The 26,641-nt window shown below is 37.6% G+C and overlaps 1 protein-coding gene across 7 annotated transcripts in view; it reads right to left on the bottom strand.

The window, feature by feature from the left end:
- LOC139136575 (metabotropic glutamate receptor 2-like) overlaps positions 1-26,641 on the bottom strand; it is a 213,638-nt gene that overhangs the window by 50,919 nt on the left and 136,078 nt on the right. The window lies entirely within an intron of this gene.

The following is a 26,641-nucleotide window of genomic DNA, read 5'->3' as shown; positions in this document are numbered from 1 at the left end:
ACTCTAATCAACATATTGTTCATCACAATAAGAAAACTTGTTCAAAGACGATGGCTTCCACAAAGCGTCAGCTCAAGCTGGCACGACGAAGAAAAACAACATTCGGCAGAAAAGTGAGTTCGTGACGATAGGCATGTTTCTTGGATTCAATTTCGTTATGCGATGGAACAAGGCTAACAACATAATCTGTTAACGGACGTCCGGAAAAATGATAAGTTTATCAAATCCAGGCGATGTAGTATTTCAATCAGTACCAATTGAATATCAATTTACTGTTCATTGTTACCAGTCCTAGTAAGTAATTTCTTGGGTTTCATCACTCACATGCTTTCATGTTTTTTAAATAGCACTGAGCCATCAGAAAAAATAAATGAGCATCTAGTAATAGGACATAAGGGATTTCATGCCCATGGTGTGAAAGTATGTCAGAAAGAGATTTTGAATTGGCCGATGTACTATGACGTCGTTTACTAATGGGCGAGTTACTGGTTCGATGACAATTCAAACCCTCGTAGTGAGTAAGCCCATTTCAATGATCACATCCTTGAAAAATACCCGTTCTGCACGTACTTTAAAGTTGGTAAAAGTTCTCTTGGCACTTGTGATAAGAAGCGGAGATACGAGAATTATGGATGCTACATGTATAACTTGGTGTAGGTGGAGATACACATTAAAGTTATTACATTTGTGTTGAGAATAAGTGACTATCCGGAAGTACTTATACAGTGTTTGTCATTCATTTGCCTTTCATTTTGAACCAAAACCTAGCTGAAATTACTGATTATGGCCAATACATTGTATTTGTTTAATGAAATCTGTGTTCAATTAGACTTGTCCAATTTCAACACATTTTCGCCTCTTGGTTGCCTTGCTAGTTAGGGTAAGCGTTAAACTATAACGAAACCTTTCCCACTGTTTCCTTGATTGAGGCACAGTCCCTGTGATCCAGACATGATTTATTTACAATATTGTCGAGTGATGTTCCTCCCAATTTAATTGAGCGTTAACGAATTATATCAAATACTTGCGTCCAATTTGCTACTACTCTTATTACTTTGAAGCTTTATCTTCTTAGTAACGACCTTGGTTGTACCCAGAATTATGAAATCGTTGTATTTGCACAGCTATTTTGTGTCATCTAGGCTATATAATGAATCCCATCATGTTATTAGGCATCTTATGGTATTCATAAAGATACAATCTCAGCCCCGGATTAAATGCAGTCTTCATCCTAGCCATAATCACCATTGCCATGTATGCTATTTCATTACTTGGTTAAGCCCTCTACTGTCACGTCAACCAACGCAGAGGAATGACCTTACATGCTGTTCCCCCGTAGGGAGGTTGACTCGGAGGACAACCCACTAGGCTGTTACCCTATAGGGAGGGGTAACGTGGCTGATGTTATCACCCCATACGGTGCGGTCATGTTCCGTATAAAGTGCTAGATTAATATGAAAGTGTATTTGAATGCATTCTAAAACCCCGCTGACCCCAAATTTCGAAAGAAATATTATTTCAGCTTGCACATCACAAACAGATCACAGCTGAGAATACAGTTATCTCTACAAGTTCTAGTCAGATGATCGACTCAACACCTCACTAGACTGGCATGTGTTTTGTTTCAAGAGAAGGCAAGTCATGTGATACCGAAACACTGACATTTAATTGATGTCATTTTAATAACAGATACTTCTGCAATTACTTTACAATTATTCCATTGGTTAGGTGTGTAATGTAATTCAACTGTATGGATTTATGGACTACACAGGATTTCTGAAAAGTTTAAAATTTCTCATATGTCCTACCAGCAAAGCTGTCCGCAATCAAAGACGCAGTAATTTCTAAAGCGATAAACCGGCAGGATTGGCGATGACTGATGGCTCTTGGCAACAATAAATGCTACATAGTAATTATCTAACAAAGTAAACTTTCATTATGATCACAGGTAGACTATCTTAAACTGACAAAAAAAATTCACGATCAGCGATTGCCGGCAAATAACAGTTGCTTCATGTAGGATTATTCAAATGCAGTGGCTAGAGCTTGCTACATGACAAGCTGAGCTATGAGTTAATTTTGTATATTTTGCAAAATATATGGACATTGACTGGTGAAGATAGCCAAGATGTCTCGCCTTGATTTGCAGCCTGTCATTCGTTCCTAAGCGTTAAGAGTATTCCCCGATGTATAGATTTGCAAAGCAGTATAACAATCTCATACAATTAGGTCATAACACACTCAGGTCAGTTCAAAGATAGCAGAAAAAAATATTTGTAGGCGACCAGGTCTTCCAATATGAACAGTACAAATGCTAACTTCAGTCATCATGTCATGCATCTATAACGATTTCTAAAATTTTAATCTCTCTAAAGCAGACAGTTATGATATCACCGTATGCCTTATTATACGCTACAGTAACTTATAACAGAGACTGGTGAAAATCATCATTTCGTAGCAATGTTTGTTTGACAGAGTCTTATTCATATCCTCTGTATTGACATCGACCCACAGACTGGAAAATTCGGACCCAAATCCCTTCTCAACCGTGTCCCTGTTTTTCGTTGATGAAAACTGTCTTTCCTTGATAATAGTGATGTGTCGTCGAATTTCCTCACTTTGAAGGAAGCAGTATTGAATACTGATGAATTAGTAAAATTTTACCTGTTTTAAACCTCTCGCATGGTTGCTATAATAATACAAGGACAACATGCAAACTCTACACTGAAAATCAATATCAGTGAGCAATTGTACATCACAGTATGGTTAGGTTTTATATATATATATATATATATATATATATATATATATATATATATATATATATATATATATATATATATATATATATGACACCTGTGAAATTATTAGAAACGTACTAGTATAACTAGAACGCACTAGATCACACTGACCGAAAGCTGTTGACATGGAAACAGCTGTTTGCGTTTTGATCCTCATCCTCTATTGCTGTATCATTTCTAACTGTCAAGCCTTCAACAATCACAAGCACAATCAAAGCATCGCCTTTCTATCCATTGAAATATAATTGGCAGTTGCTATACAGGGTAACACGAGGTGTACCTGATAGTACATTCTAAACCTCTGTATATTTAATCAGCTTTGGTCATGAAAGGAGTCCAGACATCAATCTGTATGATAACTTTTCTGTGCAATAAAAATTCAGCTATGGGACCATTCTGATGTTCGCAAAGCTGATTCAGTAACTTAGAATTTGACAAGTTCGTGTAATAGAGCATTGAGTACGGTATTAAATATTTCAAATCGTGAAATCCAGAGCACGTGATCAAAATGGAACATGGGAATGACATACAAACCATTTTTTCGATTTTAAATGAATGGACATGTTATTCAAACACTGACTTAACGTTTTGAGCGTTATGGTATAATGATATGGCCCATACGCTAGGGAGGCATGTCGGTGCCACATATTGGTTGCGAATATCAAATTGAATAAATAAATAAATAATAAATAAAAAATACATGGTGACAAGACTGCTCAATAACTGACACACAAATGTATATTCTACAGATGGTATCAGGACCTATTCAGCGTTTCTCTATGATACGTATTATAAATAGACCTATTTCATTTACAGAAGTATCAAATTATCTCGCTGATATCCTATGTGTAAGTTATTTCTTTTAATTAACAATATATTTCACTGAGTACTAAGATGACCTGATCATCTCTCAATGACAGACATTCATGCATATATGGTGCTTTTTAGTCCCCACGGACACCGTCCGGGGGGACTTATAGGTTTGGTCTTGTCCGAGCGTGAATCCGTGCGTCCGTTCGTTCACGCAGATATCTCAGAGATGCCTGGAGCGATTTCATTCAAACTTGATACAAAAATTATTACCTATGTCATACATATGCACATCGATTTGTTTTGTGATCCAATCCAATATGGCCGCTTGGCGGCCATTTTGTTTCCTGTATTTGATGTCGGCGCGTACGTTCAAGCAAATTTCTAAGTGATGCTGGGAGCGATTCCATTCAAACTTGGTACATGGATTACTCCATATATTATACATATGCACATTGATTTATGTTTTGATCTGGTCTAAAATGGCCGCGTGGCGGCCATTTTGTTTCCTATATTTGACGACTGTGCGTTGGTTCACGTAAATTTCTCGGCGATTGTATTTAAAGTTGGTACATATATTAATCTCTATGTCATATATATGCAAGCCGATTTGTGTAATGATCCGATCAAAAATGGCTGTGTGACGGCCGTTTTATTTCCTGCATTCGATATCCATTCACAGGGTCTCAAGGGTTCATCCACAGGGGCTTAAGGATGGCCAATTAAGGGATAATAAAGAACAATGCTATGTCCATGCATAGGGGCTAATGAATGCAGATATCTCAGATATGCCTGTGTCAAATATTTTTTAAACTTAGTACAAGGACACTACACTATGGCATACATATGCAGGTCGGTTTATATTGGTGTGGCAAGCATAATTAGTGCTAATTTGCATAATTCGGGATTAGAGCGCTGTTTCTGGCAGGACTGTGCCAAATTTGATGAAACTTTGTAGAAATGTTTTTCACACAGAGTTTTAATATCACATTTGATGAATTTTTATAATTAGGGTGATGTCTTGGTGATGAAATGTGATACAGGTGATACAGGTGATAATCTGTCAGTGTTATAATTGAATGAAAAATGATTAGCAACATCCTGTCGATTAATTACTACTTGCGTCATTTTTGTAATTAGGGTGGCAGCCCAGATTGGTTTTATGTTTCCACCACCATGAAGCTCATTCTCGGCCATTAAGCCTCATCTGTATTGCAGTAGTTTTAATCACAGACCCAGTCAATGAACAGGACTCTATCCTCGCTGTCCGAGGACCTGTAATCAAATTACAAATAAACAAGTGGGGACTGTGTCATAAACGATGACTTGTTATAAATAGAATGAACACCAAGGGATAAGAAGCTAAAGTGATAAACTGGTCTGGGCATCTAGTGTTATCGAAAATGTTTGATTATAATACCCATGTACCCATTTATCAACGCACTTTGTAAATCTGCCTGTCCATCGATCCCTCAACCCAGCAATCCATTGATCAGTCTAGCATCCAGCCAGCTAGCCATACAAACTCCATCCGTCCATCCTTTCTGCTACCTATTCACCTGTCTATCAATCAGTCAATCAAAAAATCATTCAATTTGTCTGTCTGTCCGTCCGTCCCTATGTCCTTCGATCGATCAGTCAGTCAATCAATCAATTTGTCAATCAATCAATCATTTGATCGATCAATCAATCAATCAATCAATCAATCAATCAATCTATCTATCTATCTATCTATCTATCTATCTATCTATCTATCTATCTATCTATCTATCTATCTATCTATCTATCTATCTATCCGTCTGTCTATCCGTCTGTCTATCTGTCCCTCTTCCTGCCTTTTCGTCGGTCTGTTGGTCAGTGTTTAAGCATCTATGCCCCGCTAGGTTTTCCTGTCTGACGTATTAAAGTGTAGTTTGGTGCGCATTAACAGTGCGATCACCAGGGATGGGTCTCTCTCTCTCTCTCTCTCTCTCTCTCTCTCTCTCTCTCTCTCTCTCTCTCTCTCTTCTCTCTCTCTCTCTCTCTCTCTCTCTCTCTCTCTCTCTGTGCACCTTCCAAGCTATAGTGTCAACATTGAAGTAGGGAGTGTCGCTACTACCGCCATGGTCGGTAGCTTACTACTGATAAACACTGAAATAACAACGCTGAAGAACATAGGTGGCCCATAAGACAGTTTGGAAATAGTCAGGAATTGTTTTGAATGGTACATTTATATTTGATATCAGAAAAATATACTGTCAAACAAATAGCAGAAACATACTGCCTTTGTAATTAGCCTGGAAATTTGCTCGACGAGCGATACTGGCAAACAAATAAAATATAATAAATATATATAAAAATCTTTTTTCTGTTGAAAAACACTGTCTTTGTGATTACCCTGGAAATTGGCTCGACGAGCGATACTTTGCATTATCTGTATTGCAGAGTCCACTTATAGCGAGGTTGGATGGTTTTATAAGAATGATTCATTTCTTCAACTGAACACGAACGGAATAGACCAATGAATGTAAGAATTGGTTCATTGTCATGAATACAAAAAATGAAACGCTAACATGGCTTTGACGTGCGTGTCAAAATAAAGCAGTAAAATCTGCTCTCCTCGCATATCGCAAAGACGAGACCATTTTCAATACTCTTTTGAAAATCACTGGTGCGTTAGTGTGAACTGAATTCTATCGCTTGAGTTTATGTCATAGAGGCAGGCTGATCAAAAATCCGTTTATATTGGTGTCACATTGCTCCTTGTGAAAATAATAGTTCTTGTGTAGAAAAACCAGACTGAATCATGAAATACTGACGACAAAAGATTAATGAAAGCGGCTGAATTGTCCTTTCATGTTGTGCGATGAACAACATCGCTGTAATGCACTTTACAACCTGAACTGTAAGTTAACTATTGACGACAGCGTGGTCCGTGTTTGTTTCCGAAATAATAATGAAACGTCGATTAAAATGGTTAATGATGTATGATCAAAGACTTTTCGCGTAGTAACATGCGAATAAATCGAATAGAATGGAATTCGCAAGAGGAAATTAACACTGGCAAAACAATGTAATGTAATTTAATCTTGTTGCCTGTTGTACGCTACTTCGAGGATTTCAATGAATGGCGCCGCCATGTTTTGAGAAGCAAATCATGCTAAATTTGGACAGCTGAAATCAAATATAAAAAGCTTTGTATATTTAGATTTAATACAGTTATGACAATAGACTTTGAACTTAGAATTTCGGCAATGACTGTGGAAACATGCACCTAATGAATTTTGGTTCCACGAAGATCGTGTAATATCATGTTCTTCTATCGAATATAGTAAACATGCCCCTTTAGGGAGCCTTCAGTAATTACAGGGGGTGGGCCGGGGGAATTGGGGGAAAAGTCATTTTTTATAAACCTATCTTAGGCGGTCACTTTTGACAGAAGCTGATTTTATGGCCAAACCTTTGATTGTCAGTGTGATATTTCCTGAATAGGATATCACCAATGAAATACGATTCTTTTAAATATGTACTCATTATCCACGTCACAAGTTTCACAAGCAAAGAAGATGTAATGGTATCCTACATGAAACACCCTGAACAGCTAAGAAGAGACAAAAACATATGCAACAGGTTGAAAAGTGTATATCAATTATCAAATGTACATAAATGCAAAGATTTTGTTAGTTTTATATTGGAAAAAAATTGTGCATAGTTCTCTCATAGACAACCACGTACAGTGAATAAACATTTCAATGAAATTCCAAAATCAAATTTCTAGCACACCCATGGACTCTTGTCTAATCAAGAACATGAATATCAATAATCAAGCATAGGTAATGCACAGCTTTACCTAATTTTGTATTGAAAAAAAAGACTGCCATGTATAGTGAATCGACATTTCGGTGAAATTCTAAATTAAATTTCTTGCACACACATGGACTTGTAACCAGCCATGTATTTGTAAGCACTCTAGTCTAATCAAGAACATTAATATCAATTATCAAGTGTACATAGATGCACAGATTTACCTACTTTTTTATTCGAAAAATATTATTCATAGTTTCATCACAGACTACCATGTATAGTGAACAAACATTTTAAGTTAAAATTCCAAAATCAATTTCTTGTACACAATGCACATGTTACTTCCTAATTCAAGCGAAGTACATCTAAATATATTATCAAACACACACACATACACACACACACACACACACACACACACACACACACACACCACATATATATATATATATATATATATATATATATATATATATATATATATATATACAGATATTGCATGTTTTGTGGGGGGAAATTGTCAATAATTCGCCTGATAGACTCCATGTATTATGATTTGATAGTTTTGGATGAAGCACTACCGGTACAGCAGCCACATCTTGCCTTATTATAGTTGCACAAAATATGGTGACCCTCCCTCAAATATATGAAATACCATATCTCTTCAAAAATGTTTGCGTGATAAACTGCGAATGTCCCTCAAGAAACACCAGCCCTCCCCTCCGTAATTTGTTCCTAACTTACATAACAATTAAACCAATTGTTATATAATTTAACTGATACTGTTTCAGTTATTCCAGAATACTGCAGTGGTTGGGGGAGGGTCAAGTTTTAGAATGTCGGACAAGGGGGAGGGTCACATTTTAGACAGAAGAATAGGGGAGGGTCACATTTTACTGTACAGGTGTGCGCGGAATTCCCCCGGCCCGCTCTCTATAATTACTGAAGGCTCCCTAACTCTCTTTTCATTTCTGTCTCACGGTACACGAAAGTTTACGCCGATAAATATCGCCGATGGTACATATGGTCGCAATGGTGATAAAATTTATTTTTATGGGATAAAAGTTTAAACTATAAGCTCTTCGTATGCCATTCATTGGTAATATTTTGATGTACAAAATGTTCGATAAGCTTATTCAGTGCAAAACTGAAACTATTTGGGGTCAATGATGCATTGCAAAGTGAACACGTGCTTCTAGATTACATGCTATCATTTAAGTTGCAGCAAATATTGTATAGAAGACTAATTTTCTGAACCCAATAAGAATTTTACATGAGTTATTGAGGACCAATTGCAAATTTTATTTTATTCCTTTCCTTCGGGATCTTTGGTTTCAAAGAAATGTTGGATTGAGGATGGGAGGAACTGATGCTATCAGAAGATTCATCACACAACTTTAGCTTGTCAATGATGCATTGTTATAATGGTGCAAACTGAAATTTCGTAATACATTTGTGGTTTTGTTTAGTGGCAATTTTGTATGTTAGTGTGAGTTGGAGAAATAAAGGGTAATAAAATGATACTAGCCTAAAAAGGGTTTGTCTCTGATGTTCTTCCTTATAACTACAGTTCCCATCGTAAGGGTCCATGGACGTCATGTTTCGGAAGTTTATTTACATTTGCTGATTATTCCAAATGTAAGTGACATTTATGCCGGGCAAGAAGAGAAAAGTCAACATAGGCCTACACGTGATCAATTAATCCAACTGTGACCTATTAAAGTAAAGAAATATCTGCATTGTCCCCAGCTATGTAACCATTGTTCCAATGGCACTGAAGTGTTGAAAGATTCATTATTGCTGGCTGAAAGGCCAGTAAAATTACTTGTATGATAACGTAATAGGTCTATGTCCATGATGTAAAATTATTCTTTGGCCAAACTACTTCAAGCGAAGGGGATGTACTCCATAGCCGGTAGGTTATATCATCATATCTAGCAGGTAGATGTGTCCCGGATGTAAAGGCACTGCCCTAACAAATTAGAAGGGCGTCCAATACAGTGAGACAGCTAAGACCTCATTTGCATAGACACTATTAACTGAGTGATGTCCATTAACTTTTGAATACACTGTAAACCGGTTGATTCAGAGTACTTTTTCCGTCAAATAAATAATAAGATGCACTCAAAAATAAATAAATACATCATAGTTACGTAAATTGCATACGATGCCGCTTTGTGGTTTCATTCAAAAATCTTCCTTTAGTATATTTTTGCAAAATCATGTGGAACTGAGCACTCACTGTGACACAAATCCAATGGCCAGAAAGAATGCCGAACTATGGATTAGCAGGGAAATAGTTCCATATAAGCTCTGCTTGAGAAAAGTCAGCGTTATGCTGCTAAAATATTTACGCAATTTTCCTGAGCGCCGTGAAACTTTTTACACTTTTCCTAGAAATGAAGTCTGTTTTAAGTGTCAAAATACAGTTGATGATGTTTTGACTCATTTGTTAACTTCCTGTTGTCATACAACAATAGCAAGAGACTCTTTTTGGAACTGTCTTTTCGACAAAATGAGCATTACTGTTTCTGCAACACTTTTCAACTTAAATGGCCTTGACTTCATTAGTAATATTTTAGGAGATAGTATTTACATGATTAACTACCAGCAGTCTTGTGAACAAGCAACTCTTCAAGAAATTGTGCTGGACTTTGTGCAAATGTGCCTTGAGAACTGAACTTAGTACCGTGTACTGCTTTCTGTCAGAAGCTTACTTGTATAATTTAGTGTTTTTTTTGTTTTTTTGAGTAACTTTTTTCCCTTAATACCTCTGTAATTTAATGTGTTGATGTAACTTTTCTCATGTTTTGAGGAGGAACAAAGGAACAACGACAACAACAACAACAACAACAAATGGCAAGAAAGAATGCCGAACTATGGATTAGCAGGGAGGTAGTTCCATATCAGCTCTATCAAAATGAGTATATTTTTATTGCATTACGATAGGTGTCAGAATTAACAATCCGATTTCCCTTTGAGATGAAAGGCCACGCAGGGTGCCATCACGGTCAGATGAGACAAGTGACTGTGGCAGGCAGGCCATGACCTCTATCTATTGCAATTATAATGTTAAACGTGATCACATAAATTACTGTACGCTGAGCTGGAGTATTATGTATTTTTAAAAAATTGCCAAATATTGGAATTTGTTTGCAATCTTCAAACTTGGCAGAAATAGTCTATAACCCTAGGCACATATTCATCTAAATTTTAAACAATTTAAATTTTGCGTGATGGTAGATGTCGAAATTAAAGTTCTAAACAAATTGCAGAGCAATCAAAACACACTGGTATGTCACGTTCAAAAATATTGCCAATTTTACTTTATCATCACATGAAAAGTACTTTACAGGCAAGGATAAATTACAAACCTGTTGTTAGCAAAGTTCATGTGGATTGATTGAGTCAAGCAGTCAAAATAGCTGTTTCAAAATGATCACAGTCAGATGCGGCAAATTTGCAACGCACTTAGTGCCGGGATCGAGATGCTGCTCATGAAATTCCAAATGAAAATTATGTTTAATTATATGCAAATGAGGGCTTGGCTGTCTGATTGCGATAATATAGGGCTAAACCATCTTCACCAGCAGTAGGGATAAACCATTCTTGTACCAATTGTTAATGGGGTCACCAATATCATCTGAAGGGGTTCCACAGTGAATGGCTATTATTACCGAGTAAAGAGTCGGAGGGGACTGTGTTTGGCCAAACCATTTTAACCATTAAGTGGATGTCTAAAATATTAAGTGGTTTAATCAGGAGGGATATCAAATACTGCATTGGTAAACTTTTTTATCATGAGGGTGTGCTATATAGGGCCCAACCATTCGTATAGTTACAGGATTTCCACTTATCTATGCCAACACCAATCTGTCGAATAGCCAATTTTGAAAGGTTGAACCTCTTGTCGGCAGGGAGTGCCATGTACAAGCAATACATATGTTGCATCAAGGGGGTCACAATGTTTGTAACAGCAAACTTTATATTGCCTGTGAAGGTGTTCATTATTGAATGCCTAAGACCATTCCCATCAGCAGCGGGGAAATTCTACTTTCAGGGCTTAACCATTCACAGCAGCAAGATCGGTCTGGTATAGGTGACTACTTAACCTGTAGGTGTGTCCAATATTGAATGGATTGACCACTTTTAAGGGATCCATCATTATTTATGACCCAGGGGGTCAATAAAGAGGTTAAGATTTCATCCGTAGCGAGAACGTAACGTAGGGTGGCTACGCGTTCCGTACGCGTAACGTTCTGCACAGATTGGGATTAAGACTTGACCGGCCCCGTCGCTTTGCTCCACGGCAGCTGTAACTGGGTAGCCGAGCAAGATTCACATATCCGTGTTAACCTAACGATCTACGTAACAGCCTATCACTAATGCGACAGTCTACTGAAGTTTATACATTCAGTTCGCTCTTATTTTATATGCCCATAGACTTGAAGTCGTGCCGACTTATCAGTCGCATTGTCTAAAGGATTTTGCTCTGATATCAGGTTGATAGAACACAGAGATAAAAACTTGAAAATACTGAAATTTTACTTTGCGTTTGAAAAACCATGTAAAGCCACGGTGGTAAAACAAATGACAATGTTAATTTCAGTCTAGACTGAATGTTATCAGCAGTGCAGTGTAACGACGTCTGCTGCGAGTGTGTCGTCGTCTGCGATGCGTGTGCACTGCAGGAGGTAGGCCTACTTTTTCCTTTTTGTTACCTCAAATATCTCAAAATCAGACGGCGATCGATAAAACCAAGAGCAACAACACAAAACGAAAGGAAATTCAGTTTTGAATATCAAGTCTATGGCGAAGCGAGCGTGAAAATCGCTCTCGGAAAAGGTGTACGAGAAAAATGGCAGTTTCACGTAGAAAACGACTGCCAAACGACAAGAGAACGTGTGACATCATCAGAACATGATGAGAGCGCGCAGAAAGTGATGACGTATCCGTTCCCGTTCCGTTCCCGTATGAAATCTTAACATCTCTAATAAACGTATTGAAAACTGGGGGAAAGGGGTTGCTGAAAGTATGGAGAGGAAGAAGGGGGGCTACTCAATTTTTTGTGCGAAATTGAAACCTCTCAGATTGCACGTCGATTTCTCAAAGTTTTCAATGCGAGAGGAGGTGCTCTCCTTCGGGTGTTCTAATAGTTTTTCTTAGTAAAAATAAAAACGTCTCTCAAATTGCACCATTGCACACATCAGTTTCTCAAAGTTTTCCATGCAAGATTGGGGACAGCCCTCTCTGATGCTTTCCTCCTCAGCCTCTGGTGTGTTCTCCCACTGTACTTTCAAATTCTGCCCATGCAGTCAGGTATCCTAGTGAAAACCCTGTCATGATACCCATCCAAATTAAACAATACTATATGTTTGAATACTGGTTATAGCGTGAGCTTTTATACCTGTATTTTGTTGTCACTTTGAATTTAATTTTGTTGGTTGCGCCTTTTTCTACCGTTATGAGATAACCGATGATAATCTAACAGGGTACATAAGAATTTGAATGGTCTTTACTATTGCTGTGTTTGTGTAAATTTTACAAATACATGTATTGGTATTTAACTTTTCTAAGGGGGATAGTCAAAATTTCTGAGTTACAGAGAGGGTTACTCAAATTCATCATGGTTGGGATTACTCAAAATTTTGGAGTTTCCGATGAAATTCCTCTGAACCCCCCCCCCCCCAGGCCGTAAATAATGATGGCTCCCTAACAGCAGGGCAAGGGTTGTACTGCATAGGACCATCTTAGCCATGAGGGCTGTCCGGGATATAGGACAAAAATAATGTCAATAGTGAAGTTTTCTTATACTGATTGGCTTGATCCAGAATCTGTATAAAACGTTCAAGGGCTAAACTTTAATCAACAGCTGTCTGAAGAATAGGGAGATACCATTCTATTATCAAGGGGTATTCAAACAGTAAAACTTACAACATGTAAAGGGTCCATTAATTTGACTGGCTTGACCACTTTCATCAGAGTCATGTGCCAGATTGGAGAAGGGTCTTGAAGTATGACTCCGAGTACAGGTCACTCCAAGCATGGCACAACTTTATTGAAGGCATTTACATAATTTTGCTCATCCCAAGTCTAAGGTAAATTAATTCTCCCCATGCAAGTGCAGCTCTATTTAGTGCAGTTAGGCCTAAAAATCGTGTGTTTCTGCTAAAATGCCTCTAAAGTTTGGTAGCTGAAAACGCATATCATTTTTTAATAAACTTTAATATGATAGTTTGATATTGTAATATGAGTAGCTCTCAGCAGGGACCGGTCACAGAAAACACTAATATGATGGTTTCATATTATATTATTAGTAGCTCTAAGAAGAAAAAACTAGAAAACCATGATATGTTGGTTTTAAGCAGGAAGTACGGTCCCAGAAGACCATAATATGATTGTTTAATATTGTATTGTAACTTAAACTCTAAGCAGGGAGTGGTCACAGAGAATGATAGTTTAATATTAAATTATAAGTAGCTCTAACCAGCAAACACACCCAGAAAACTGTAATATCATTTAATAATAAGCAGGAAATGGTCACAGAAAATGATAATATGATCGTTTATTATCGTATCATAACGCTCTACCAAGCAGGGAATGGCCATAGAAAATGATAATACAATATTGAATTATAAGTAACTTTGAGCAGCAAACGGTCCAAGAAAACTTATAAAACAGACTGGGAATGGTCTCAGAAAATGATAATGTGATAGTTCAATGTCTTTTAATAAGTAGCTCAACGCAGGGGACAGTCCCAGGTATATTTGTGATTCTTATGGTATGGTGAGTAGCTCGAAGTGGGGAATGATCCCTGAAAATGATAATATTATGGTTTCATAATATATTATATTAGGCTAAGAACATATATACTGAATACACGTAATCACTTCAGTCAAATTGTCTCGACTTAATGTTATCCGTATTCATCAATCAAACTGTATGAATGAAGTAATCAATAATGGCTGCATTTTGTATTGCGAAAAAAGAATGGAATGTTGCAAGGTGGTGAAAGAGCGTCATTTTGATGTATTTGATAGAAAAGAAAATATAACAGGTCAATACATCTATTCAAAATCCATATATTGCTTGGCCGCAAAATGTCACTTTGGTCACAGGTCAAAGATATAACTCAAAAGCAGGGAATATTAGTCTTCTGAAGACTATTTTACATTCAGTAAATGTTCTTGATAATGTGTTTTTATCATATCACTACATCACTATAACAACCATTCATGCATATTTTACATAATGAAATGCCTTTTTCAGAAAATTAACATGATGATGTCAATTGTGCCTCACAAGATGTAACGCTCCTTGAGTCATTTTTATTACAAAATTACTTGACTAAAAGCTTTTCCAAGTTTCTTGGCGACATTGCCCGTTCTTTCGTCTAAAACAACTTTAGATATTTTTTTTAAAACTATGTCCATTTCATGCTGGTGTTTTTGATTTTGATTAATTTGCTAAATGACCAATACACCCAAGACAAAAGTTGCTATGGTCATGCAATTTCCAACAACTATTCCAACCGCTTTTTCTACCCAAGAAAAATGTTAAATATCACAAATCAAGCTTTCACGAGGTAAACGTTATATAGAATATGGCTCCAAGCAGCAATAGTTGGGGCCCAATCGATCGCTCTATTTTCAACGACATAATTAGATATGCACATAATGAATGAGGTACTGGAGGTGCCATTATTCTTCATCTTACCAAATATGAAGGATGTAGCACTTATTGTTATTAATGTATTGGCATATTGGTTAATTCGGGGTCAAAGGTCATCATGGTCACATGACATTTTGCCAAAAACTTGCTCCAATTGGCACCCCTGTCCACTGAAAATCAGACCACTAGCTCTATTGGCTACCCCAGAATTAATAGATATGCAAATAATGAAGAACAGGATGTACCGCTAAAAATGCCTCATCCCACCAAATATGAAGTGTGTTGCACATGTAATACTGATTTATAGGCATATTTTTAAATCGAGGCCAAAAGTCATCTTTGTGATGTTTCCTCCAATAATCTTACCTGTCCACTGAAACCTCTACAGTATTAGCTAGCCCAGAATTATGTATGTGTATAATTAAGGACGTAAAGAATGTGGTGCGATACAGATGCTTCATCCCACTAAAAAGAAAAGGTGTAGTACTTGTAGCTACTAATTTATAGGTTTACTTGTTAAATCAAGATCAAAGGTCATCTTGGTCACCACACATCCTCGCAGAAAAGTTTCTTATCCCTTAAACGAGTTCGCGTCACCAGGATTGGTTGTATTGCACTTAATACGTCTCTGATGTTTCCGTAGCAGAAAATGAATGGTGTATTTCAGGATACCTCTTACAAAGTTTTACAATCGACATTAATAGAAATATGCTACATCGCACTATATCTACCCGCGGTTATACTTTTCACACTGGCGTTTAAATTGAATGCGCAATCCACAGTGTCACAAAAAGATACCGTTTTATGTATAAGCGAAGTCGCCTCGTTGTATGAATGTTTATCCAGTATGTTGCACTATTCCACATACATAGCTTCATTTAGACACTCTTGAAAAATAAAGAAACAAATAAAAACATATAAATAAATAAATAAATAAATAAATAAATAAATAAATAAATAAATAAATAAATAAAAATCTTAGGAGGAGACAAGTAAGGTAGATCCCTTATATATACAAGCAATAAGTAAACAGTTGCAAGAATATGTGCTGGAAGCAATGACTGAATGGCTTAAAGAAATGGTGCGGTCACAGATTTAATCACAGTACTTTCTTGCTTAGTTTCTGATGTCAACATTCAAGTGTATCATGGTTCATCTGACAGTCACAGATTGTGACGTCATTGCAAGGGTGTTTCAGTATGACTTTTCAATATTAGTTACAGTTTTGATAAGCATATAGTACAACAAGTAACGTATTTTTTCAAATGCTTGCATCCAATGTCTCCTTGACCTCACAGACTTCTATTTATGTATATTGTTTTTAAAACCCCGAGAGTTCCTTCCGTGAAGCTTAGTCTCTTTTTGTGACAGTTCAAATGCAAATATACAAGAAGTGAAAATACCAGGTGATTGATGCATCGTACTCAATTACATCCAAAAATAAAACAAGAACATTCAGAATTCTAAAGGGAATACTGTTGAAATGCATATGGTAAAGTAACATCTCAACAGTCAGTACTTTAGTATTATAATAATTTTAGGCAAACGCCGGACACTTTAAAGGTCTGTTAAACATAACTATCAGATTTTAGAACCTGCAGCAAGTTTCAGAATAAAGACAATCAGTAGTATAACCAATGTCTCGTCATAAATACAGCAAACCGAAGCCAGGTTTGGAATGTCTACTTTTCGTTTGCGGGTCAGACAGTTCAAGTCAATACCAAGACGGTCGAACGATACTCCACACTGTCCTAAACAAACTGAACTGATAAAAATTGTGTCTTTGCGAGATGTATTTCTAAAAATAGTAGGACAAATTTGCGTTTATGGATAATAAGAAAGAAGCAGTCTGATGATTTTATAAAGCTGCTGACCCGTGTAAGAATATAAGAAGGGCAGTGCCTTTGATGGTTTAACAAGCTCTGCGTCATCCATTCTACGATATTAAGGGTTTAACTCCATACACACAGGCGTAGTTTTCGTCTTTATCGATCATTTTTGTAAAACACATTTCAGAGGCAGCTGTCATTAATTCTTAGTAATCTAAAAGAGTAGGATTTAATTTACATTATTCCTAAGTATATAATATCCCATACTTTGATTAGAGCGTAGAAATAGTGTTACTAATCCTGTGAATGGCATCTTTCAGAAATAAGTCAATAGGAATACACGTATGAACGCTTATTGTGGGAATATTAATTAGATGCATTTTAGTTGGAAAGCATTAGAGTGACGGTACGTTAAAGAAGGACACTGCAGATTTCAGGGCATGGATTTCAGACATTCATTCCTCAAAAGATAATATATTGCTGCCGACCTGTTTCGGATGTATGCTGTAAATGATATAAAAGACATCATGGACTCCCTTGTGTAATACAAATTACCGTTTAATATGAAAGTTTTATTGAAGGACATTATGCAATAGACAAAGATTGGTTTATGTGATTGACAACTTAATTAAACACGCTAATAAAAATAGCGTAAGCACTCCAATGTTTTGAAAAAATATAATACCCTTTATGTAAATATTAATTTCGTAACAGAGTGACGACTTAAATTAGATGCCTTAAGTTAGTGTAAACTACGGAGTGCCAATATATCCCTCAAATTCCTACAACGAGTGTGTTGTTCCTGAAAGACAACATAATAATGGGATGTACCACACGTGTTAGCTCTAAACCGAAACTGATGACATAATTTTCGGCTTTACTTACCTGATATAACAAAATCGTTGAAAGTTGCCCCACAATAATTGAACAATGAGTTTCTATTTTCCATCGGGGATCCCTGGTAAGTAATTCTGTCCTCAAGGAGATCAAGGGTAAACTACTAAGTGTTATATAGGCCTACTCTTGACAAACATCTATGAATCGGTTAACATCCTAATGTAGGTGTCCCAGATATCAACCTACTTCCTTAATGTCTTCATTAATTTAAAGTTGCATGCAACATGCACTGGTGATGGCTAGGCCATAATGTATGTAAATGAAACCCGCATGTTGCATGTGAGTTTATCAGTGACCTCTGTGACACTTCCCTTCATATTTTTGTATCATGATATGTTCAAATCGAAAGCAAAATGGAAACGAAAACACAGTGCAAATGGCGTCCATATTGTGTCCCCATTGACAGAGAAGCTTCACATCCAAAATGTCTCATTAACATTATTGAGTCAGTCATATTCTATCGCTGTTACATGATATCCTGCGGATAGCCAATCTAAATATACAAACGACAGAGTGATGTACATCAATAAAAGAATGTTTGTCTATAAATCGGTGAAATATACATAGCCAATATAGTAAAGAGACAGTATTTCACGGTGTCTATATAACAAAGCACTGCTGGTATCGATGCCATGGCAACTGCGATAATGACATCACAGGCCTTGCTATCCCGCTGTGTTGAGTCCCGCTGTTTAACGTATACCGCCTTTGTATTGGTTCCACTTCAAGCAGACACCGCTATTTCCGCTACAACATCCTCTTTGTAGTTGAGAGATCCCCAAACGTACCGTCAAGATTTGACAGGTTTCTTTAAATCATGAACCGCACTGCATTTGTGAAAGCTGATCTGCTTTTTGAATGCGAATGATTTTTTAACGTTTATTATAGAATAGTTATGTTTATTTAAAAGCTGTCATTTATGTTTTGTTTAATGACAACGCCGACAGTAGAGTTTGCAGGTTAGGAGAAGTCTTGTATAGTGTCTTCAAGCCCGATTAGCTATGTTGATACACGGCCCGCAGGGAAAGGGATGAGTGTTTCTGAACTGACTCACGTGTGCTAGTTTCAAGTTACATTAAATTCATCAATTAATTCATTTCTGAAGGTAAAATGTGACCTCATATAATGGACCCTCTCAAGAAATATAGGCAAAGACAAACTAGCGGGAGTAACAAAGTTTTGAATTTAAGGGACACATGCTGAGGTTACAAGAGGTATGTCATCTTTAAAAGAAGAAAAAGAAATATAGATGTGGAGATGGTGATTTCAATTGGATAGACCAACAGACAGACAGACAAACGGTAAAATAGACATAATACAGACAGAAGAGTAAACGCTGAAACATAGTCTTGCCATTATCATTGCTTTGATATGTGGCAATCGAGTGGTTTTTGACAATATCAAAACACATTATCGTACAAAGATGTGACAAACCGCCTCCTGGTTCAAAACTATCAGTTATAATTTTACAAACACGCCGAGAAAGAAACGATGCACCGGGTAAAGCAAGTTTCATTAAATTACAGTAATTCAATAATAAAGTTTGCTAAGAACCAGAAATTCCCCAATGCCCTTGCTTTTCGCTATACATATAGTTAATATATTTACCTTAGCTAATATTAAATTCATTTCTTTGATCTCACCAATATGAAGAAAATTACTTTCTGATGATCAAACAGTGATAAAAGCAAAGGAAATCTACAGACATTCTTCCTTTTGTTTCATGGTATTTTTCCGAAATGGTAATTTGTTCACTGTGTAGACTGTAAACTTGTAATTGTCATAAATGTTTACAGAAATTCTAAATATTCCCTGTCAATTGATGTAGGAACATTTCATTTTGCTCGACATACACAGCCCATTAGGTACCCACTGTTCCCGGTGTCATGTTCGGGAGATCAACGTTTTGATCGAACTGACAGTGTGTTAATTCATGGATCCACGCCTTAGGTTGAGTCAGGATACTTTCACCTTTGACGTATAACGACTAAAAGTTGGATCTGTGAGCAAGAATTGTTTGGTTGTAGAAGTTGACAGTGGAAATGATTTCGGGAAATCGTCAATAAGATCACTTTGAACAAGTAAATGGATGTTTATCACCTTGAGATGACATTAATCTTTTGAAATCTAGTAAATGGTGCGTGTTCATTCAATAGATTAGACATGACAAAGATGATGGCGTCTGCATGCACAGCTACAGAGGTAGCCTTGATGTATGTGTGTATTCCCTCATGACATACAAGATCAGAAACAGGCTTGTCATTATGTACTCAGAAAAGTGGGTTTAGAGGGCACATTTCCTTATTTAAAACCGGGAGAAGGAAAAACAGGGCAAGGGATTTTTTCCATATTCGGACGGTTACTTTTCCCAAATTTACTTTTTCAATGCACGTTTTAATGGCGTATATGTGTATTAATACTTCTGATTACCATTTCTGAAAGCGGTTGATTGGCTACCCCTGCAGGGGTAAAAATTTCAGTGCATTCTTTAATCAACAATTCAGCAAGACAAAGATCACCATGTTGTATCTCCGGACATATTGAAAATCAATTGAAAAAATGGTAGCTTTCTGTAAACCACATTAGATGATGCAGGAAAAATTAAAAGGATTGTGTCAACATTTAAGTCAACTGAAAATCTCCAACTGATTGACTTTTGTGCGCTGTACATGGCTAAGACCTAGCATAAAGAAAAAATGAAAGGTGAAATGTTGAGGTGATTCTTGGTCAATTTATACGTATTAGGTCGCGTCATTAAAGCTCTGCGTCAGTGCACAGTGTTTCTCTGACAACTTTGATGGTTAACATATCGATCTGATCAAGGCCTGTTTAATCAATGAGATGGAAAGATATGGAAGTAACTCACAAGAGTTGTCTGTGATTGGGTGTTAACGCGAATGTTGGTCAAATAATATAAAATTCAACTCAATATGTGTAAAAAACTTCACGCAACTTGGACATAATATCCCCAGTAACTGACTTCGACTGTCCAGCAAGATTTCGTATTTATATTGCCTTGCTTCATAGGAAATATGTGCCATTAAATAATATTTACAGTATCGCAGACACCGACAGGAGACTTGATGAAATGTGAGTTGACTGACTGCCAGGCATTTATGGATGAAAGAAGGATACCCGTTGTCATGTTTACTTTATGTCCCGCGATATATTGTATGGACTGTTCATTGTTCAAAAACGTATTCTCTGAAATGTAGACGCTGGTATATTTTCTCTGCATGTGACACATGCATGGATGTCTCTGTGTGGCAACAACCATTCTCTACACGGATGAACATCTAAAACGCTTCAAGCTGCAGTATTCTTCTGTGAACAATCGATAAACAGCAGGACGTCACATGACTAGGTTCTATAACAATAACACTGCGACAAAAAGTTTTCCCCTTTCACTCAATTCATTTGTCTGTATCTTCATAAAAGGAACAACTTCAAATTGTAATAAGACTTTACAGTGAGACATTGCCGTCTTTTGGATGCACTAAATCAGACGTACTTTTAAAGTAGATAAAAATCATCGTCAAATCGTGACACGATAGTTGGACAGCAAAACTGTGCAAGTCAAATTATAATAACCCAGACACAGAGGAACAAGGTTTTTTCAGACACGGAAGGATAAAACAGTCTCTTGGGATCGGCATGCATAATAGTTTGATCGGGCGAACATAATGTATTAATTTTGTAGTCACAAAAGATTCAAAATGTTAGAAGGGATCAAAATTAAACACACTGCCGATAACAGAAATGAAAATTTATGCTTGATATCAATGTGCGTGAGAGAATATTGCTGTTGACGCGTGGGCGTGTCCGGTCACTGTTAATTACGATTTTGCAGACTGGCGTGTTCAAGTTCACTTCGCCAAAACAGTCGCTTGCTTTGATATTTTCAAAGAAGGTACTACGTCCATTGATATTGTATGGGGATTACTACGTCCATCGACATTGCATAGGGAGTACAACGTCCATTGATATTGCATAGGGAGCACTGCGTCCTTTGATATTGCATAGGGAGTACTACCTCCATTGATATTGCATAGGGAGTACAACGTCCATTGATATTGCATAGGGAGTACTACCTCCATTGATATTGCATAGGGAGTACTGCGTCCTTTGATATTGCATAGGGAGTACTACCTCCATTGATATTGCATAGGGAGTACAACGTCCATTGATATTGCATAGGGAGTACTGCGTCCTTTGATATTGCATAGGGAGTACTACCTCCATTGATATTGCATAGGGAGTACAACGTCCATTGATATTGCATAGGGAGTACTACGTCCTTTGATATTGCATAGGGAGTACTACCTCCATTGATATTGCATAGGGAGTACAACGTCCATTGATATTGCATAGGGAGTACTACCTCCGTTGATATTGCATAGGGAGTACAACGTCCATTGATATTGTATAGGTAGTACTACGTCCATTGATATTGCATAGGGATTACAAAGTCCATTGATATTGCATAGGAGTACTACGTCCATTGATATTGCAAAGGGAGTACTACGTCCATTGATGTTGCATGGGGAGTACTACATCCATTGATATTGCATAGGGAGTCCTACGTCCATTGATATTGCATAGAGAGTAGTACCTCCACTGATAGTGCATAGGTAGTACTACCTCCTTTGAAACTGCAAAGGGAGTACTACGTCCATTGATATTGCAAAGGGAGTGCTACGTCCATTGATATTGCATAGGAGTACTACGTCCATTGATATTGCAAAGGGAGTACTACGTCCATTGATATTGCATAGCGAGTACTACATCCATTGATGTTGCATGCGGAGTCCTACGTCCATTGGTATTGCATGGGGAGTCCTACGTCCATTGATATTGCATAGAGAGTAGTACCTCCACTGATAGTGCATAGGTAGTACTACCTCCTTTGAAACTGCAAAGGGAGTACTACGTCCATTGATATTGCATAGAGAGTAGTACCTCCTTTGAAACTGCAAAGGGAGTACTACGTCCATTGATATTGCAAAGGGAGTACTTCGTCCATTGATATTGCAAAGGGAGTGCTACGTCCATTGATATTGCAAAGGGTGTACTGCGTCCAATGATATTGCATAGGGAGTACTTCCTCCATTGATATTGCATAGAGAGTACTACCACCATTGATAGTGCATAGGTAGTACTACCTCCTTCGATATTGCAAAGGGAGTACTACGTCCATTGATATTGCAAAGGGAGTGCTACGTCCATTGATATTGCATAGGGAGTACTGCGTCCATTGATATTGCAAAGGGTGTACTGCGTCCAATGATATTGCATAGGGAGTACTTCCTCCATTGATATTGCATAGGGAGAACTGCGTCCATTGATACTGCATAGGTAGTACTATACGTCCATTGATATTGCATTGTTTGGTATCCCTAAAGGACAACTTGCTCGACTACAGTCTTTACAGAATGCTGCGGCGAGGTTAGTTTCTCGTACGAGCAAATTTGATCATGTCACACCCGTTCTCAAAGATTTACATTGGTTACCTGTAGAGGCCCGCATCAGATTTAAAATTCTGTTGCTTACATTCAAAATTGTCCATGGAAGTGCACCTATTTATCTGAGAGATTTATTAGATTTATATGTACCTGCCAGAGACCTGCGATCGAGTGACAAATTATGTTTAACCCAGTCCCGTGGCAACTTTAACAAGACATATGGTCAGAGGGCGTTTTCAGTATGTGCACCCTTACTATGGAATGATTTGCCATTTGAAATTAAGACCGCCAGAAGTGTAGATAGTTTTAAGCGCAGTTTGAAAACCTACCTTTTCACTCAGTTTTATGTGTAATTTTCTGTTTTAATTTTTTAGTGTGGTTGTATTTTTTAAATTATTTTATACAGCTATGTATAATGTGCTGAGACGTATGTGTAGTGCATTTTAAACAATTTTTAATAATAATAATAACAAGGCAGTATTGCTGAAGGCAATGAGTACTTGGGCCGTGATAGTGTAATTTTGAGGACAATATATACTACTATTCAAATATGGTCTTGAATTTTCTCCTGTCAATTAGGCATTTGATTAACTGGTTATTAAACGAAGCAATGGCATGGCAACGGCAAAATATGTCTAGCAACTTTTGTGGAGTTTGAGGCAGGGGTTCTTTATTTATAGTGAAATTGCTTAAACTCCTTAAATATTCAAATTACAGCAAATTTCTTTTGTTCTCGATGGTAGATGTCTAATATTTAGATGGGCATATTTAGATTTCTACCCTATAGTTATCCCTATATACCAAAAATCGGACATCCAGCTCTATTGGCTTGCTCAGATTAGATATGCACATAATTAATGAGGTACAATATGTGGTGTCATAAGGTGTCGCATCATACCAAATATGAAGGGTGTAGCACTTGTGGTTACTGAGTTGTGGACAAATATATATATTTGAGGTCAAAGGTCATTGAGGTCACGTGACATTTTGTCAAAATAATTGTATTGCTAAGTTATTCCTATATACCAAAAATCAGACCTCCAGCTCTATTGGCTCGCTCAAAATTAGATATGCACATAATTAATGAGGTACAATATGTGGTGTCATAAGGTGTCTTATCATACCAAATATGAAGGATGTAGCACTTGTGGTTACTGAGTTGTGGACAAATATATATATTTGAGGTCAAAGGTCACCGAGGTCACATGATATTTTGTCAAAATGTCTGAGATATCTGCGTGAACCGATGGACTCACTGATGGACTCACAGACGGATATGACCCAATCTATAAGCCCCCTGGACTTTATCAGTGGGGACAAAAAACTCTGTCACTGCATCCTTTAGGCAATATGAATACGATGAGAAACTAAATTTTTATTTTCTTGGCCTTATACATGGGAGTCTATGGAGAACTGCCTTATACATGGGAGTCTATGGAGGTGTAAACTAAAAAGTCCTCTAACACGGCCAAATTCGATCGCATTGTGAAACAAATCGACGTGCATCTGTATGGGGTTGGGTACTATTCTTGTGCAAAGTTTGAAAGAAATTGACCAGGGCATGTCTGAGATATCTGCATGAACGGACGGACGGACGGACTGACATGACCAAACTATAACTCCCCCAGGACTTCGTCCGTGGGCACTAAAAACAACGCAACAGTTATTACAGCTACACCGGCGGTAGGTTCATATCCAGAGCCCCGTACAGTCTGCCGCCGTCGCTTGAAAACAATCTCATAAACCTGGCCATATGGACAACTGTGCATTGGGCAGCTGGATGCTTGACTTCCCGGAGAAGGCGAGCTGTCACGTTCAAGCTCAGGATTATTTGTCGATCAAATTTCAGTAATATCCGACATTTTTGAGTTTTGAGTGCAGACACTGTCAGAAATAAGTTTTGAGGCAACACGGCTGCGACCCCATGTTGCAATGTTGACCCCTAGCCCTGCGTACGATGCTATGTGCTACAGCTAACACACAGCATCGTATGCAGGGCTAGCGAGAGAGTTGCCGACATCGACGGTTATTTACGAGAAGTGAATAAAAGACTGTCATTTTGGAAGCGATCGAGTAGCTGAGGTAGGCTGGGATACGACTTGGGCCAAAGAACGCTGAATTTCGGCAGTAATTTGGCTTTTTACGTCAAGTCCCAAAATGGATTTGAAGTCACCGACCCTACGTACGGGTCTTTGCAGGGCTGTGGTGAGCGGGGCGATTAGCTGTAGTGGAACACACAGCATCGTACGCAGGGCTAGTTGACCCCAAGTGAAAATGTGTTCGCGATCAAATCTTCCTGTATTTTTTTCAGAATTTTCGACAAAATCATTGCTTCTTAAATCTTTTGTAAAATATAAAATACTTAAATAAAAATGCGATGTGCCATGTCTCCAGATTTCTAAAATATCGTTCGTTGACCGTTTGACGGAATACTCATTTCGCAAACTTGTGACGCAGTTGAAATTCAATACTGACCGCCAAATAATCTTAATGAGACGAGATCATTCTAGACATCCTCCAAATTATCCAACCATTCGCGTTAGAGTTCAGCTCGCTCAGAGTATCATAACATTCTTCGGCCTTCGTTTAGATCGACCCTAATCTCTCCCATTTAGGAAATAAATTCACAAGCTACCTTGACAAAACTTCGTGCATGCACCATCCAGGACCAAACGCACTACAAATCTGTCTTGACGTCATCATCTCCTTACATGGTAATCGGCATACCGTATTTTTTAGCAAAGGAGACACAGAATACGTCGGAGTATTCAGTTTCAAAACGTATTACATTGTGTGATGTTGTCAAAAAAACGTAATGTTACTGCAGTGGTATAAATTAGAAAACACAAAAGTTCAAATCAGTTTATTTTGGACTGGCTTACCCAACATTTTATATTGTTTCTTATGCCAGATTTGACCACGTGCTTACTGGCGACCCCTTTACATGCAAATTTGTGTCAAATGGTGTGTTCTCCTGGAAAAACAAACGTACGATTTCTATATGAAGGAGGCGAAATTTGCCCTCAAAACTCGAAACCACCCCTTACGGGGTGCACCTAGCTATTTTGAACGAGCTTCTCGAATCTGCAGCTCTATTTCGAAATGATGGTCTGGTTTTCTCAGCTCAAGGATAAGTGTTCTCCATCGCTGTGGGCATTACTATTCTCAATTGGGGGTACAGTTTCCAGTCGTAATGTTTTTCATTGTGTCCGGGATATAAAACCTCTCCTTTTTACACTTTTACTTTGATTAACACTAGTCCACATCTTGTCAGCGATTAAACATGTTTCAAGTTTAAATGTTAAATTCTGGTCTCGAGCCCTCTTGTTCGACCAAACTGAAATTACCCCTCCCACTTTGGCTCGTCCAGTGGGTGTAGCAAGGGTCG

This window comes from Ptychodera flava, chromosome 7 (assembly GCF_041260155.1).
Source record: "Ptychodera flava strain L36383 chromosome 7, AS_Pfla_20210202, whole genome shotgun sequence".
NCBI lineage: Eukaryota > Metazoa > Hemichordata > Enteropneusta > Ptychoderidae > Ptychodera > Ptychodera flava.
Note: the sequence above shows the minus strand (reverse complement) of the source record. Positions and strands in the feature narration are given on the sequence as shown.